Source organism: Arachis hypogaea, chromosome 3 (genome assembly GCF_003086295.3).
Source record: "Arachis hypogaea cultivar Tifrunner chromosome 3, arahy.Tifrunner.gnm2.J5K5, whole genome shotgun sequence".
Classification (NCBI taxonomy): domain Eukaryota; kingdom Viridiplantae; phylum Streptophyta; class Magnoliopsida; order Fabales; family Fabaceae; genus Arachis; species Arachis hypogaea.
Window position 1 is genome coordinate 79,900,569 of NC_092038.1, and position 14,396 is coordinate 79,914,964.

The following is a 14,396-nucleotide window of genomic DNA, read 5'->3' on the forward strand; positions in this document are numbered from 1 at the left end:
ACAAATATAGATTTTGAATATATTACTGCAAATAACCTCACTTCACATAATCCTTGACGGCTTGACAATTTAGCAACATATATCTATGGGTTTGTAGCTTTTACTTTTCACTCAACATAAAAGTTATACTAGAACTCCCTGCTTTACCCACCGGTGAAAAAAGACAATATTCTGAGCATTCCCTATCAAGTGGGTCATCATATACACGTCTAGATTTGTTGAACCTCATCTTTATATCCTCAAAATAGCGAGAACAAAAGATGAGACATTCCTCAGCTTAGTATCCTTCGACTATAGATGCTTCTGCTTGTGCTCTATTTTGCACATGGGATTTTAGATGGCCGAACTCCTTAAAATAATATAACAAAATCAAGTAAAAATGACATGACAAGAGATACAATTCTAATGATCTTTAGTTAAATATATAAAATATTTTACCTCTCAATTGGATATATGTATCGATAATGCACTGGACCTCCGAGCTTTTCTTCCTCTACTAGATGGACTATCAAGTGAACCATGACGGTAAAGAATGATGAAGGAAATAACATTTCCAACTGGCAAAGGACAACCACTATGCGTTGTTGTATCTTGTCAAGTTTAGAAGTACTTAAGCTTTTCACACAAAGGATCTTAAAGAATGAGCCAAACTTAACCAATACCGCGGTAACATGATCTGGCAGCAAATGACAAACTGCTATTGGTAACAATTCCTCCAAAAGAATATGGAAGTCATGACTTTTTAATCCAAACTTTTTTTTTCTGTCCTTCATCTACACATCTCGAAATATTACTTGAGTATCCATCTAGTAGCACAACATTCTTCAATGTCGAAAGAAATAGCTTCTTGGTGTCACGTGTTAGTGAAAATAAAGATAAATGATACGATCCATTGTCACTTTGCCAGAGATCACGTCTGATGCCCATTTCTTTCAAATCTTTCTGTGCCTTGAGATTGTCCTTTGATTTTGCTTTGTCATTAAGCAAAGTGTGCAAAATGTATCTCACACATTCTTCTCAATGTGCATAAAGTCCAAATTACGACGCAACGAATTGGTTTTCCGGTATGAAAGATCAAAGAAAATGCTTCGCTTGTTCCACTGCTTAACTTCTCGTCGAGGTCTTTTCCCACCACTGTGAGATTCTTCTCGTTGCTAGTCTCGTGCTTCAACATCCTCTTGTTGTTCAAGAATGTCAAAACCTGATAACTTCTTAGGTGGACCATGCTCCTCTGTGCTTTTGTCAAAACAAACACGATTCAGTCTAAATCTATGATTTCTTCCCAAAAAATGTCTATGACCCATGAAGCATTATTTAGAACTATAACGGAGATAACATGGAAAAGAATAAAAGTTACAAGTGGGACAAGCTAAACTGGTGTGTGTGTTCCAAACAGATAGCATACCTAACCCAGGAAAATCACTTATTGTCCACATAAGAGTTACATGCATTCTAAATGTGTTTTTGGATGATGAGTCAAATGTCTCCACACCATCAATCCACAAATCTTTTAATTCATCTATAAGGGGTTGCAAATACACATCTATCTTATTTCCCGGGGACTTATTTCCTGAAATAACCATTGATAAGTTGAATGAAGTGTGATTCATACACATCCAAGGTGGAAGATTGTATGGAATCAAGAACACAGGCCAAACACTATTAGTAGAACTCAAGGATCTGAAGGGATTAAAACCATCAGTTGCAAGACCTAGGCGAACATTTCACGGCTCTTCAGCAAATAGAGTGTGAGTCGCATTAAAATTCTTCCATGCTTCACCATCCCTTGGATGTCTTAGTAATCCATCTTTTGCAGGTGTAGAATTATGCCATTGCATGTGTTCAGCTATCTTGCAACACATATATAATCTATTCAACCTTGGCTTTAGTGGAAAGTATCATATTACTTTTGCAGCTTGCTTTTTCTTTTTTTTTCTTAGGGATCCATCTAGATATATTGTAAAACCCGGTTAATTAACGGCTAATTAACCCATAAATGAGAATTTATTCTAGAAAGTCTAAAATGTGATTTTTATGGCTAAATGTGATAGAGGAGATTGAGACGATAATTCTGCTACCAATTTTATAGAATTCGGACCAAGATTGGACCGAACGGGCCAAACCGGGCCAATTGGACCTAAAGTGGGCCCTTGGCCCAACATAACTTAACCAAAACCCTAGTTTTCAGCACTCTCTCTCCTTATTTGTTACACACACAAGCTGAAATTAGAGAGAAAGGGAGGAAGAACACTCTCTCAAGTTCTCTCCCTTGGTTGATCTTCAAACCACCATAACTTTTGATCTAGAGCTCCGATTGCCGCTCCGTTTGCGGCCACGCGTTCACCGCGAAGAGCTCTACAAAACCCATACAACCAATCTTGAGGTAAGCCACGTGTTGCTGTTCGAAATCTCAGCCCTTATTTTCGAGTTTCATGGGTGAAATGTTGAGATTTTGGGTTCTTTGATGTTATAGGACCCAACTCTCTTGAAGGAGAAGGTTAATCTTGTCTCCTTGGACCTTGGGTGTGGTAAGATTCTCAACCCTAGTGTATTTTGTTGTTTTATGATGTTTGGATTTTGAGATGTTGTGTATGGGTATGATGATTGTGGCTTAGGTTGTGTATATGTGAATATTGGAGCTTGATTGGTGATTTTGAAAAGCTTGGAAAGGGCTTGGTGGTGAAAAATCTGTTCTTGGAGGTATTGAGGCCTTGAGAGCTTGTGGATAAGTGGTTTGGAAGTGCTCCGGGTGAGCTTGGGAAAATCGGCTAAGGTATGGTTTCGGTTTCCCGTATCTAATATGTAATGTGGTAGGAAATACTTAGGCTAGAGGCCCTAAAATAGGCATTGAATGGTTGATGTTGTTGAATTATTGATATATATGATGTGGTCATATATGTAATGATGATTAATGATGCCTTGGTGGTATGAGGTATGAGAAATGTGCATGTTGTGATATATGCTTGATGATTAGTTATGGTTGAATTGTGGGTTGAACCATGTTTATGGTGAGTATGATATTGATTGTGTACAATGATGATTTAGTGGAATTGGTGTTGTTGATAATTGGCATGAGAAAGAGTATATGATATGTCAATATGTTTGAGTTTGAGCCACTTGGGTGAAGTGGGTTAAAATGATGAGATAGTGATTTTGTAATTGTGGTAAAGTGTCAATGTGTGAGTTGAGGAGGCTTGATGTTGAATTTGATATATTTTGATTGATTTCAAAGAAAAGGGATGAAAATGGCATGTTTTGATTGATTTTGAAAAGAGTTGGAAATGGCTTATTTGAAAATGGCACTTTGTGGTTTTTATGAAAAATATGGTTTTTGGGCATACTTTGGTGGGACATAACTTGGACTATGGATCTCTGTTTTGTACCAAATCTTTTTAGAAATGAAACTGGATCCGGGATGTCCGTACCGTTCGAAGAACGGGTGAAAAATGATTTAAAATGAGGAAGTTATGTCCGTCGGAAGAGTGGGGTCCAAATCTGTAAATTCTGCAGCTTTTAACTTAGAAAATTTTTAGCAGAATGACCCCTTGCGCGTGGGCGCACCTGGCGCGTGCGCGCCGTTCTTCCCGAAAATGCCATCCACGCGTGAGCGTGATGTGCGCGGGCGCGCCGATTGTGCTGCACCCAATGCCCAGCCATTTTTCAGAGACTTATGCCAGAACTGTGCCAGTGTTGTGCCTGGGGCACGAGAACACCCACGCGTACGCGTGGTTGACGCGTACGCGTCGATTGGCAAATTTTTAACCCACGCGTTAGCGTGCATGACGCTTGCGCGTCGATGAGTTTAGAGGCCATCCACGCGTGCGCGTGGAGTGCGCGTACGCGTGGCCCTGTTTTCATCCCAAAGTTGATTTTTGAGTTTTAAAAGCCAAATCTCATACTTCTAAGCCTCCGATCTCACCACTTATATCTTAAATCATTATGATATGTCTAGCTATGAGAAGAAAGGCTAGTGAATGTGGTAACTTGCGAGTGAAGCAAGGGAAAAAATGAATGATCATTGAGGATCAAGCATGATTATGTGCGATGCGGAGGATGGTGGTGGGAGTGCTGGTTATGCCATTGGCCGAAGGGCCATAATTGTTTATATATTGGCTGGTTCTGGATTGAACCGTGAGCCGGAATAGCTGTGTATGCTATGAATATTGGCTGGTTCTGGATTGAACCGTGAGCCGGAATAGCTGTTTATGCTATGAATATTGGCTGGTTATGGATTTAACCGTGAGCCGGATGGCTGATATGGATGTTGATCCATGGATGAGAATTCATGCATGTTTATGCTGAATTATTGATAATTGTGAATTGCACTTCCACTATCGGAGATACGAGTTTCCCTGGGTAGTAGCAGTGGCTAGCCACCACGTGCTCCAGGTTGAGACTCGAAGCTCTTTTGACCCTATGTCATAAGTGTGGCCGGGCACTGTGAAAGACCCGGATGAGCTCGCCCCCGTAAATATTCACCAGTGAGGGTGATGGATATAGATCATGATTATGATCAAGTTTATGACGAGTATAACTCGAGTTGGGGATGCATGACAGAGGGACAGTCCAATGGTTAGCTACCAGGACTTGTCGGGTTGGCTCTATAACCGACAGATGATATCATCAGCCACTAGGGACAGGCATTCATCATATGCATATTATATGAATTGTTTGAGATTGCCTATTTGACTGCATATTACTTGCTAATTGTCTAAATGCCTTACTTGTTCCTAATTGTATATTTCTTGCTTGATATAACTGTGTTTGCTACATTATACTCCTGCTGGTGGTTGGGAGGTCTGAAGGAATTGGAAAGGGAAGTATTAGTTAGACTGAAGAATCTTTAGTCAGATGTCCTTTATGGTTTAGCTTGTTTATAAGCTTTGATATTATCTGAAGGAAGTTCTAGGATTGCCTTCGGCTTTCCTCCATTATTATGTATTATATATGTGGAAGCTGTTACCATGCTGGGGACCTCTGGTTCTCACCCATGCGGATTTTGTGGTTTTCAGATGCAGGACGTGAGGTTTCCCGCTGAGGCATGCTGGAGACTTCTAGATTTGCGAAGATCCTTTGTTCTCGGGGCTATGTTTCGGTTTATATGTTTTGCTTAGATACTTTTATCTCCATTAAATAATACAAACTGTGATGACTCCTCTTATGGGAGAATTTTGGAGAATAGGTTTTATGTATTGGTGTCCCTTTGGGTTTTCTTGGGGTTTTCCTTATTTTTATCATATGTATATAATGTTATGCTCGGACCGGTTATCTTCGCAGCCGGATCTTGAGTCTTGATATTCCTGTTTTTGACACTCCTTTGTATATATATAATCACGCGTTGGTTATCCTTATTCGTTACGTTATCGATCGGAGTGTTGCGCTTTGAGTTGCGATTGGTTTTTGTTTACCCCTTTTTCTACAAAGGCTCCTAGTTATAATCAATCATTCATACTACTATATGTACTAAATTTTTATTTTAGAGGTCGTAATACCTTGCCATCTCTGAATTATGACTTAAGCATAAGACTCTATATGGTAGGGTGTTACATATATCACAATACTTGCATGTATCTTGTACGTTATCTGGAGTGTCATCCAGATATAACATACAGTCATTTAGCCAAGCATCTATCTTAGTATAATCCAGGCCAAGTTGGCAAATCACTTGATTGGCCTTATAAAATCTTGAAGGCAACTGTATTCCATCAAAAGTATCTCGCAACAAAGTCAACATCATAGTCATAGCCTTATCGCTTATTCTGCACAAGACCTTTATGTGATACAATTTGAGTATAAACTCCAACTTTGTGCATTTACTGCCCTCGTGCAATTTATCATTTCCATTAAAAGAGTCCTGATGTAATCTTTCATCTGCGATGTGTTTGTCTCCATCGTGTGTAACTACATTATTCACTCCCGTTATACCTTCATTCCCATGGTGGCCAAATACATCATTCATTAATGTATTTAGTGGATTCTCTTGAGATGGTGTCGCTTGCACTTCTATGCTACTTGGCTCAGCAGGTTGTATCTCACCATGACGATTTCAAACAACATAATTTTTGGGAAATGACTTTAAGAGCAAGTGATCATGAACTGTGTCTCTTTTATGCCATTTTTCAAATGCACATCGTGGACATGGACAACATATTCTATCCGAAATGGCCGCTCTCGCAAAAGCAAAATCAAAGAATCCAATTATGCCATCTTTGTATTCCTTTGTTGTTTGAGGTTTTTCAATCCAAGTTCTATCCATTTGTAACTAATTTATTCAACCAAAAAGTAAACAAAGCTGTAACATATAGAAGGAATAAGTAATTTATTTTTGTGAAGTAATTAATACATTAAAACTCGTCGTCATAATCATTATAATAAGTAATTTATTTTTGATCAAATTTTATGTCTCATTGATTTTCTTTAATTTTTTCCACAAAATTATTAAAATATTCTCTAAGTATTGGTGTCGTTTTATTTGTGTAGACTAATAAAGAATTTTAACAAGTTACAAATTTTAAGTTTTAATCTTCTACACTAAATTCTAAGAAAATATATTTTTTCATATCACCTTTAAGGATTTCAATAATTATTTTATATGTAATTAATTTGGTATTTTGTTATACTTGGTTAGTTTTTTAATTAAATTTTTAGTCATGAATATATTCAATATTCAATAAATATTATAGTATTTTATGTCAAGCATTGTTACTATAAAAAGTTAAGTTCTAATTAACTTATTTGATATTTGAAATCATCCAAGACTGAAAGAATACTATTCTAAAGTATGTTAAAATGTATGTTAAAATATTTATCTATACATGTAATCATTTATTTTCATTTTGGTAAGAAATTCTAAAAAGAGTTTTATTTTATAAATTTTGTTTTCATGTAAATATTATTATGTGTTTTTTATGTTCAAGTTTTCGTTGTTCAAAAATATTTTTGAAGCTTTATCATTGCCAATCAAATAAATAAACTGAAAATTAGAAAAAAATCATTATAACATAGAAAATTCAACAATAACAATTACTAAGCTCTATCATTTCACCTTTCAACAAGACAAATATTAAATTGGAAAAATTTAATAAAAAACAAATTACTAAGCTCCATTATATGTTATCAAATTGTTACCTTTGTATAGAAGCACATCTGCAATTATGAACGCCAATTATAGCAGCAATGGAACACGAACAGCTTCAACAACATGAACCCGAACCCGAACGCGAATGCGAACAGCAGCACCGACAGGAACGCGGGTAACAGAGACACAACCGCGATAAGCAGCAGCAATCAACCAATATGTGTGATCAATTTCAGGAGTTGTCTACACACAGAGCAAGAGCCAATAATTAATATTTGAAACTACTCATTATCTAACATAATTGTTATGACTTTTGGTAAGCTATATTTGAAAATTAGTTTTAAATTTTATCATATCAAACCTATATGGCTATATTAATTAGTATAGTCCACAAAAGCATATAATATTATCATGTGTTATTTTCACTACAATAAGAAATAATTTTCTTTTAATCAAGTTGCAATTACACATAGCTTGAATTTTTTTCCCTGTATTAACATAGTCTCACTATACATACACTACCATTAAATGCTATATGCAGAACAATAACATAAAAATGCAACAGCATCTGATGATGATTCAGAAAAGCACCAACAAGAACAAAATCCAATCTCTGAGATACTTGATTTTATTACTCTCAACTTCATGCAAACAATAAACTAAACAAAAACCAAATTTGATAAACTACGAAAGACCCTAAAATAATACATACAATTGAGCTTTATCTTTTTACCTTTTAAGGAAAAAAAGCTACTAATACAAATAATTCCTGTTTAAGACAAGAAAAATGGAAGCTAAAGAATAACTCGACATAAGCTATTTAAGACAAGAAAAATGGAAGCTAAATGAAAATTGGAATGGTTCTGGTTTTGCCAAGATGACCCAAATAAGAAAAAATTGAACTTTAAGCTTACTGAGATGGATCTGCATTCAAAATTAACAAAAAAATGAAAGCTTGGTAAGAAACTGAATAACAAGACCGACCCTGCAGAACGCAAATAAGCTTCTTGACGACTAGAGAAAACAGAACAAAAAATATAAAAAAGAGACAACAAGTAAAAAGTGAAAACAAAAGTAAGGTCGCATGAAATAAGGGAAGTGAGTTGTTGTATTAGTAGTTTTTTGTTTCCTTAAAAGGTAAAAAGATAAAGCTCAATTTATGTATTATTTTTGTATATCAAAAAGAATTTATGAGCATATTGCATGAATTATTTCCTGATTCCATATATACAATTCCTATCATACTGTTCAAATAATTTAAAATAAAAATCTAGGCATGATTTGGACTTAGCAATGTATTGAGTCGTACACAAAGAAGCTCATACTTGGATTCCATTTTTGACTAATAATTACTTTGGTTACTTAGCATTACTAATAATTAAGTCAAGAGCTTATTACTGTTGCTTTATAGAAAGCATAACTAGACTGTTTAAACTCAAGGGAAACATGTGGAGTATAATTGTATAAAAGAGCTACTCAATTTGAACAAAAAGCTTAAACTTTTGTGTATGTTGGAGAATTTATTTAAATTTCAACTTGAATGACTCACAGTCTAGAACATTATGATAGGTCTAGAAGAGGAAAATAGAAAAAAATTATTTATAAAAATTGAAAGCTTTAAATTTCCCAGGATTAGATTTGCTTCAAATTTTCTCAACAGATTTTAATTGAAAATTGAAGAAGGTCCAAGTTAATGAAGCATGAAGCATTCTCTATTTCAAATGAGCTTGGAATCTTAAAATATCATTTCACCTTTCAACAAGTCAAATATCAAATTGGAAAAAATCAATAACACTAACCAACTTACTAAAAGATATCTTCAATCCCCACCCACAGAGTTATAAAAATTACTAATAATTAATATTAGCAACATACTATCCCAGATTAGGCACAACAATAGCAACCAATCTTCCCCCTAATTCAAATATCTAAAAGTTAACTAGTGATGAATGATTATCTTTAATGAAATCAAATAACAATAAAGTGAGTATGGACATCAAATAAATAATATTTCTATTCAAGTTTCTCAAGTTAATATTAATCTTATTCAGATCAGAAACAAAAAGAAAAGAAGAAAGAAAACAATTAAGTCAGTCTTGCTTTCAGAAAACCTGGGACATAAATAAAATGCAGAACATTTAAAATTTAAACCAAAACTTCAAACCTGGGACGTAAATGAAATGTTGAACATTTAAAATTGAAATTAAAATTTTACACAGATTTACAAAAAAACTAAAGATGGTGACCATGATGTTACTTGTGATTTCTTATTTTTAGAGTTTGTTCATCAGCTATATATATATATCGCATATGGGAACATAGCCAAGGAAACTACTAATTACATGAATGATGAAAAAGTTACTTGGATGGTGAATCACTTCATCCATTTAAATCTATGTAAAATTGAAATGAAGGATGGATCAGTAGTTTCTAATAACTTAAATTTGCCTTTAAAACCAAAATGAGTCACTATGTCTATAAATGGAACTAAAAAGAGTATATATTACTGCTGAAACTGATTGTATTAAATGCTAATCCAAGCTTGTGAGTGTGCTTAGTTTTTAATTAGTTGTTTAACATAGTTAAGCATAGCAATGTCCGCATTGTTTCACAATGTAATCAAGGTTTGGTTCTTTACTGTATCAATGGCGACACAAAGGATTATTTCCTATTGGTTAATTCAATTACCTTACCTAAGAAGTATGTTCAAATCAACAATAGCTACATCTTCTCTAAACAGTCTTTAACTATTACTATGTCATAGCAATTGATTAACGATGAGAATTCTCCAAATTAAATTAACTAAATTTTTTCATGCTTTTAATTAATTAATATATCTAGTTGTCTTCAGAAAGAGATTGAAAATTGCAGAAACAGAGAAAGGGGTCATTGTGGAAAGTGAAGAACAGGGGAAAAGTATTTAAATGTTGTGTTTTATATAAGATTAAACTTAAATTTAGAGCTACAAATTCATAATATTGTTATACAAAACTATAATTAGAAGGGGGATAATTAGTTTATGAACCCTAATAGTTTCTATCTCTATATGCTGTCATAAACATACCTTTGTATAGAAGAAAACCTGCAACTATGAATGTGAACAACATCAACAATGGAACCCGCAGAACAGTAGGAGCAACCCAAACGCGAACAGCTGCATTAACCAGAACGCAAACAGCAGCAGGAACACGAACGTGAGTTCCAGTGGCGCGGCACGACCCTGAAAACAGCAGCAACCAATGAAGAAATGCAAATAATGAAGAATGAAGAAGCAGTTAGAATATGATGAGAGTGGAAGCAGAAAATGGTGGGAGTAGAAAAGGGTTGGAGCTGGGGATTTGAGTCTCGTGGGAAGAAAGATTTTTGGCTATGTCCCTTACCAAATGCTTTTATATGAATACATGCATGCATAATACAGTGTAATTGATGTATGATAATAGAGTTTTGACTAGTAGTTTAAATTTTTCTTGCTGAATTTAACAAGTGATTAAATTCATTAAACAATTAGTTATTGTTGTTTGAGTATTGACAGCTGATGAGCGGACAATTTATACGCTTTTTGGCATTGTTTTTAGTATGTTTTAGTTAGTTTTTATTATATTTTTATTATTTTTTATTTAAAATTCACTTTTCTGGACTTTACTATGAGTTTGTATATTTTTCTGTGATTTCAGGTATTTTCTGGCTGAAATTGAGGGACCTGAGCAAAAATCTGATTCAGAGGCTGAAAAGGACTGCAGATGCTGTTGGATTCTGACCTCTCTGCACTCGAAGTGGCTTTTTTGGAGCTACAGAAGCCCAATTGGCACGCTCTCAATTGCGTTGACATCCTGGGCTTTCCAGAAATGTATAATAGTTCATACTTTGCCCGAGATTTGATGGCCCAAACAGGCGTTCCAAGTCAGCTCAAGAATTCTGGCGTAAAACGCCGGAACTGGCACAAGAATGGGAGTTAAACGCCCAAACTGGCACAAAAGCTGGCGTTTAACTCCAAGAAAAGTCTCTACACATGAAAGCTTCAATGCTCAGCCCAAGCACACACCAAGTGGGCCCGGAAGTGGATTTTTATGTCATTTACTCATCTTTGTAAACCCTAAGCTACTAGTTCTCTACAAATAGGACCTTTTGCTATTGTATTTGACATCTTTTGATCATGTTTTTATGATTGAACCCTCTTTGGGAGGCTGGCCATTTGGCTATGCCTAGACCTTGTTCTTATGTATTTTCAACGATGGAGTTTCTACACACCATAGATTAAGGTGTGGAGCTCTGCTATACCTCGAGTATTAATGCAATTACTATTGTTCTTCTATTCAATTCAGCCTATTCTTGTTCTAAGATATCACTTGTTCCTCACTTTGATGAATGTGATGATCCGTGACACTCATCATCATTCTCACCTATGAACATGTGCCTGACAACCACCTCCGTTCTACCTTAGATTGAGCAGATATCTCTTGGATCCCTTAATCGGAATCTTCGTGGTATAAGCTAGAATTGATGGCGGCATTCAAGAGAATCCGGAAGGTCTAAACCTTGTCTGTGGTATTCTGAGTAGGATTCGAGGATTGAATGACTGTGACGAGCGTCAAACTCCTGAAGGCTGGGCGTTAGTGACAGACGCAAAAGAATCACTAGGTTCTATTCCAACCTGATTAAGAACCGACAGATGATTAGCCTTGCTGTGACAGAGCACGTTGAACATTTTCATTGAGAGGACGGGACTGTAGCCATTGACAACGGTGATGCCCAACATACAGCTTGCCATGGAAAGGAGTAAGAAGGATTGGATGAAGACAGTAGGAAAGCAGAGAGACGAAAGGGACAAAGCATCTCCATACGCTTATTTGAAATTCTCACCAATGAATTACATAAGTATCTCTATCTTTATTTTATGCTTTATTCATAAATCTTATAACCATTTGAATCTGCCTGACTGAGATTTACAAGATGACCATAGCTTGCTTCATACCAACAATCTCTGTGGGATCGACCCTTACTCGCGTAAGGTTTATTACTTGGACGACCCAGTGCACTTGCTGGTTAGTTGTGCGAAGTTGTGATAAAAAGTTGAGATTGCAGTTGAGCGTACTATGTTGATGGCGCCATTGATGATCACAATTTTGTGCACCAACAGCTTTCTTTTGTTTTGAAGCCAAAACTCGTTGTTTGTTATATGTATCACATGCATCAACCAAATCAAAGAAAAAATAAGTGTTTAATCTTAGTTTGGAGCTTTTCTTACTTCATAAAGTACAACAACAAATGAGATAAAAAAGGATAGTTCTATAAGGAGCATATATATATTTCAAAAGTAATCACCTATCAATATATCTATTTTTCAAGAGTTTATGCACCAACTATTCTAGTTAGGAAAATTAAATTAATAATTTCATCTAGCTAGGAATTAAGGCAAGTAATCCAGACATAGGCTATAGGAAAGCTTTCAATGCATTAGCTAAATATGTGAGTTTGAGAGCTTTTATTCTTATTTTTCCATTTTCTGCATATTCATTCTGTCATATGAATCCATTTACAGCTTATCACTATTTTTCCATCACTTTATTGCTCCCTGCTCATGACCTTGGTGGACATGACAACTACATAGTTCTTTTTATTAAACTCGTCAATTAAAATATTTATCTATCAATTCTATTTCTAATGAAAATAATTATTAATTAATTTGTTGTGTATTATTTTGCAGCTTTAGGTATTATTGAATTTACATGGAATAAGCCAGCACATGGAGAATAAATATACACGATATTTTTTTGATAAACAAGAATTATTATTTTATCACCAACATAATAATTTAATTTTTAGTATGTAATTTTGCTTGAATTGTATATAAAATTGTAACTGATTAAATAAGTTATGCCCATTCTTCCTTAATTATATTTTAATTTCATGTATCTAGAAATCTCCTAGGGGAAGAATTGATAACTTAGATTTTAACGAGATTGAACGGCTTGAGCATCGGCGGTTCTCTTCATTGAAGCAAATTAGGCCTAACAAGTAACAAGGTATGCAAATTTAATAGCCAACTCTTATCAACTTTATATTGAGTTCATTGGGTTGATATTATTATTATGGTAATTATAGATTATGTTGGTTGATTACCTTTAATTTTTTCATAGTTGCTTATATGTAATAGTAGTTTATCAGGATTTGGTGGCATATATACAGCTAGCTTTGAAGATTTTCACTTAGTAGTTTTTGGTATATTGAATGCTTTACTAATAAAGGAATTTTGCACTATAATTTTTTCCATTTATTTATTAAATTACTGAGTCAGATATGAACTTCAAGATCAAGCTTTTTACAATTGATGATAAAAGAATGAAGCTTACTATTTGGGACACGGGTAACTAGTTTTCTAGTTATTTGATGAAATTTTTTTGTGCAAATGTAAAAAAGGTAATTAATTAAGAATATTCATTGTTCTAACTCTATGCTCTGTGTGAAAGTTATTATAATATTAAATGCTTTCTTGTATTGTTATTTTAGCCACTAATGTATCCTAATGCTCCACTCTATACTGTGTATGAACGTTATTGTTTCTCATTATCATATGAGTTACAGTGAGTTTGAACTTAGAGAAAAAAATGGAAGGAATCACTTCTAATTTTCTTACTAATCTTGTACTTCCAATGAAAATTGTTTTCTACTAAGTGGTGGTGCCTATTTTATATTAGTTCGAATAACAGTGATCACAATGCATGAGCACATGTACTAGGTTGATTTCTTGGTTAGCATCTTATTAAACTATCTTCTTCTTTAGGTTTCCTTACAAAAACAAGAATCATGGGAGACAATGTAGAAATATATGATGCATTGAAAGAGAAGAGTCAGAAAGTGAAGTTGATGATGATCCTGAAGCCTTTAAGTGTTAACAAAACATCAGAATTGTGCTATGATCTCTCATCAATTGGAAAGAAAGTTTGGGTTATAAGGTAGAACTTATTCAGGATCAGTTTGATAAAGATCCTTGGGAGAATGGTTCTAAGGATGAGAATGGTTCTAAATTTTCTCATCATATTTAGCTTTTTTTTCCTTTTAAGTACATGTATTTTGTTAAGGGTCTTTTATTTAATTACTTTGCCATATTTTGTTATATAAATTAAAGATTTATATAATAATATATTTTAACTTCTTAATATATATTCAAGTTCAAATTTTAATGAAATGTTTAAATTATTGTACTGATAGCTAATAAATAGTGACAAAATGTACCTAGTACTATCACAAGAAAAAACAACAGTTTTAAAGAAGAGAGAATGCCTTTAAATTGATGTCTTAGTAATAAAAGAAGTGGCAA